The sequence below is a fragment of the Otolemur garnettii genome, unplaced genomic scaffold (assembly GCF_000181295.1).
Source record: "Otolemur garnettii isolate 467f Iridium unplaced genomic scaffold, OtoGar3 scaffold00232, whole genome shotgun sequence".
In the NCBI taxonomy this organism is placed as follows: domain Eukaryota; kingdom Metazoa; phylum Chordata; class Mammalia; order Primates; family Galagidae; genus Otolemur; species Otolemur garnettii.
In genome coordinates this window covers 63,354-67,954 of record NW_003852627.1, presented here as the reverse complement: position 1 = coordinate 67,954, position 4,601 = coordinate 63,354, and the positions used below count along the sequence as shown (strand labels likewise).

Here is a 4,601-nt window from a genome sequence, read left to right as displayed (position 1 = left end):
CAGAACTTAGCATGGTTCCTGGCAGATGGTAAGAGCTTGCTACGTGTTATCAGGTGTTATTATCATTATCTTAACTCCTGTTGAGTAAGGCCAGAAGGAAGATATCCCAGGTTAGCAGATTAGTCCCCATGGGTTATTTCTCCCCACTCTCCTGATGACAGGATGAAACGTGGAGAATTGATGGAGGTACCAGGTTGATGGATTTTGTCTGCCCCTTTCGAAAGCTGATAATTAACTGGACCCACAAGTTGGAACCTGACATCAGGCTTTTTATCTCCTTGCCGTGGGTAGTGGTCATATATTTAAGCCTTCTGGCCAAGGAATCTTTCAAGGCCAATTGCACAGCTGCTCCCTGTTTAGCTGAATCAGCTATCACTTCCTAAGCAGTGCAGACTGGTCAGGTTGTTAGGTATGTAAGAGAAGTGTGGTTGTATCTGTGCATGTCTTTCTTGATTTGTTTATCTCTGTGCATGTGTCTGTGTGTATCTTTACCTTTTTCTCTTTGCCTTTCTTATTTCAATTTGTTGGGATTGTGACTGTTATCTGAGAGTGTCTGTGTCCACGCATATATGCCTGTGTGTGTGAGGCTCACAAGTTTGTGTGAGGCACTTGATGTATTTTTACATCAAGTTTGTAAAAATAAAACCTTTATCCAACAAGGAAAAATATCCCCCTTCCTACTCCTCCTTTAAGCAACTCATTTGTATTGCACCCTCCTCCGCTCGCTTTTTAAAGACGGAGGTAGTTACTTCATTGCTGGTATGGAGATTTTGATAATGACCTGAGTACTTTCCCTGAAGTTCTTTAGAAGAATGTACTGAGTCTGCCCATTCTAGGGTTTCCCTTACAGTCAGAGATAAAACACCTTGATCAAGCTTCCATAAAACACACATCACATCAATTAACAGACATCGCCAGGGGCGGGCTCCTTGTTCAACATCTGCTCGTTTATGGCTAGCAGCACCAGTAGAATACATTACAGGGCATGTGTCCGCGCGAGTTTCTGCCGGCCTCCATGAGTGTGCAGAGATTTCTGCTAGGCCTGCTCACTTTTCTAATGAGCCACGTTAACACCCTGCACAGAACGGCGGGGTGGCACATTTCCCTCCCACGTTCTGGCAAAACCATAAAGGCTACAGCTGTTACACGGGGAAAGTGGTCGCTGGCTTGTTTTCACAAAAGGCATCAAGAACAAAGAATAATGATGATAAGAACAGGGGCTCTATTTTTGGAGCATTTACTGTATGCACTTCACAGGCCTCATCCCATTTAACACCAACCCAGTCCCATAGGGAGGCATTATTATTACTGTTGGAGTCTTAAAGCTAAAGAAGTTGCAGTGGAGAGTGTGTATGCTGGTTGAAGTCACATACGGAGTAAGCAGCCACAGTGAGTGGTGATAGGTTTTTGTTCCCGCCTCAGCTTATTTTGGGAATGATTCTGACCAGATTCTGGTCTAAGGTCTGGGCACATGATGCTGGCCAAATGAACTGCTGGACTCAGCTTCTGGGCAATCATAATTGACCCTGACTGGACAGTGACCAACCATGTCCAACTAGAATCCATCTCTTACCCTAAGATTAAGATGCAAGGAGGAGGAAATTGTTTTTTGTTTTTTGTTTTTTTTTCTTCTGGGATTGCTAACCTGTGAGGCTAGTGGCTACTTTGCTCACCCAGTGGAGAAGTTTTTCTTTCTGCCTTAAGCAGAAAATGAGATCAATAAACAAAGAGAACCTCAAAAATCAAAAGTGAGAAACAGATGGACAGAGAGCTCAGGTAGAGTTCAGTGCCTAATTCCTCTTCCCAAGGACTTGGTTTATGCAGCTCTTTCCTCCATGACAGAAACCACATTATCTTTCCCTGTCCTGAAGCCAATACATTTTCTTTGTGGCTTAAGTATGGATATTCTTCCATTCAAGATGCAGAGTCTAATTCTCCTTTCCTGGGTGTGAACTAGACTTAATGACTCACTCTTATAAGTTGAATACATTGAAAGCAAATGGTATTCAACTTTGGAGACTGGGTTATAAAGGCACTATGGTTTTCTGTTGGCTCTTTCTCTGTCTTGGACTACTCACTTTGGGGAAAGCTAGCTGCCATGTTGTAAGGGTGCTCAGGAAGATGGTGTGGAGGGGTCCTTATGCTATGTAACTGGGGTCCCCTGCCCACAGCCACATGAGTGAGTCATCTTGTAAGGGGATCCTCTACCTTTCATATGAATGCAGCCCCCACACTGACATCCTCATCGCTACCTGATTGGAGTCCCTGATCATGACCAATAGAAACTGTGAAATAATAAATGCTTGTTGCTCTATATTCCCATATTTTTTGGGTAATTTGTTATGCAGCTGTAGCTAACTGATACAATGGGTTTCCATCACTTAGAATCAACAAAACCCTGATGAGGTGAGAGGTGGGGGCACCACTCACACTAAATGGATGCTTACTGATCGTCTGGTCAACCATTTTCCTTTCTTCTGCCTACAGCATCACAGCCTGCTGTGGGTAACTCAGTGTTCTGTGTATTTCAGTTGTGAACCTTGGTTGGGACTGACTCCTGCATTGGAGGTGGGCTGTGATTGGTTTAAACAGGTGAATTACCTCTCCTGGCTACAGTGATTGGTTTGGGGATGGACATTTCATTCCAAAAAAGTCACTGAGATGCAAAGGGATGATTTTTAAAAATATTCTCTTAGGAGTTTTTTATAAACTAGTTTCATAGGCCATTAAGAAATAAAAGGACTATGTACAGCCTTGCAGGAAACAGGCAGAGAGGGGAGGAGGGCCAATGCTCCTTGGTGGGAGCATTCCTGGGGGAGGGGGCCCTCACATCCCTGGAGGGGGCATGCCCATTGGAGTCCCTTGTCCAGGGGGGATCCCCATCAGGGACCCATGGGAGGCTTCATACCAGGAGATGGGCCCATCATACCTGGAGGGGATGCCTCTTGGCCCATAGGTGGGGGAGGACTCCCATGGTCAGGTGGATACTGGGTTGGGGCCCCTGCAATACTAGCTATGGCAGCAGCTGCAACAGCTGCCATAGTACCTCTTCCTTGTGGGGTTATCACCTGTTAGGATGGTCCACCAACCCCACAGACCGGCCCCAGCAAGTCCTGCAGGAGCCTGGGGCATGGTAACCCCAGATGGAATTCCTCAGGCAGAGGCCCTGCCAATCCCTTGACCCCCAGTAGCTCCAGCAAATGGCACTTGGATAATACCAGTATCTTTAGGAGGAGGTTCCTCTACTGTCATTGAGACCAGGTTTTCCCTTCCTAGCAGCACCTGGCCAAGGACTTGCTTCTCTTCCCTCTTTGCTTATTTAGGCTTGATTTTTCTAAACTCATCAGTCACAAAGGATCAAATTCATTTGCTTCTCAAAAGTCTTGAAGGTGCTAATGAAAATCCAGCTACCTTGCAGGATGCACCTCATCCTGTAATCAATATGCTGCAGCATCTTGTTGCTCTTGTCCACAGTCATGGTGGCAGTTCTGATGGCTCTGATTCCCACCGGATTGCCTCTGAAGAGGCCTTGTCACCCTCTAGCAGCCAAATTCCCACTGCTGCTACCAGAAGTACCAAAGGAATAATTTGTAAACCACCTAGAGAAATATTCTCCTCTCTTTTTGCAGAGGACTTCAGAAAATTCTTGCTTTCTTTTCTAGGAAGATTTGGTATGACGATGTGATGGTGGATGCTCCTGCAGCCATTTTGCTGCCATGAGGCAGTGTCCAGTAGAGGTGGACACTGTGTAAGAGGGGTAACAGAATAGAGGCATAGAGGCTATTCTGTGTGGGGGCACCTCTACTGGACACTGTGTAAGAGGGGTAAACAGATATTAGGAATTTGGTGATATTGTTGGAGATACTGTTGGTCCCATTATTACAAGCCTTATCTGAAGCTCCTTGTGGATGTTTTAGTCACTTGAATCTATGAATTCTATTTACTGCTTAAGCTGCTTTAATTTGGGTTCTCTCTTCCATGAAATAAAAAGATTCTTAACTAATACACAGATCTGTCTGAATCCAATACTCTTCTAAACTGCCCTCCAAATTATATAGTACCTTATCAAACATGAACAATGGGATTGTGTTTAAAAAATGATACAGGGTACAATCTTTTTCAGTTTCATTTTAAAAGACTTTAAGGGGGGATGGGGAAGATGGCCAACTGGAACCAGCTTTCAACAGAAGCTCCCATCCAGGGGGGAGATAATGGCCAGAAAGAATCAAACAAAGTTGAAGGTTGGGAGCTGAGCTGAGAGAGAAGATTAATAATCGCACATCATCTCTGCTGAGGCAAGCTGTGACTCCAAGGAAGCAAATTTCAGGCACAAAACCCATCCCAAGGAGGACAAGTGCCCATCCCCTCCCCCAGGAGAGTGGCTTGTTGTGGGATCTCTATAAGCAAGTGGTGAACTGAAGGCCTCTTGTCCCTTTTGCTGTGGGATCTCTATAAGCAAGTGGTAAACTAAAGACCTACAGGAGAAAGTTGCTGGAGGCTGAGACTCTTCCGGAGAGACCTTGCTATGAGCCTGGGCATTCTCTTGTGTAGCATGAAAGTTGAACAAATATTTTCCCTGCCATTTTGAACTCCCAGTCCAC

The 4,601-nt window shown here is 45.2% G+C and overlaps 1 pseudogene; it reads right to left on the bottom strand.

Moving 5' to 3' along the window:
* Nucleotides 1-2,826: 2,826 nt before the first annotated feature.
* On the bottom strand, nt 2,827-3,478 carry LOC100967057 (annotated as a pseudogene).
* Between the last annotated feature and the right edge of the window lie 1,123 nt (nt 3,479-4,601).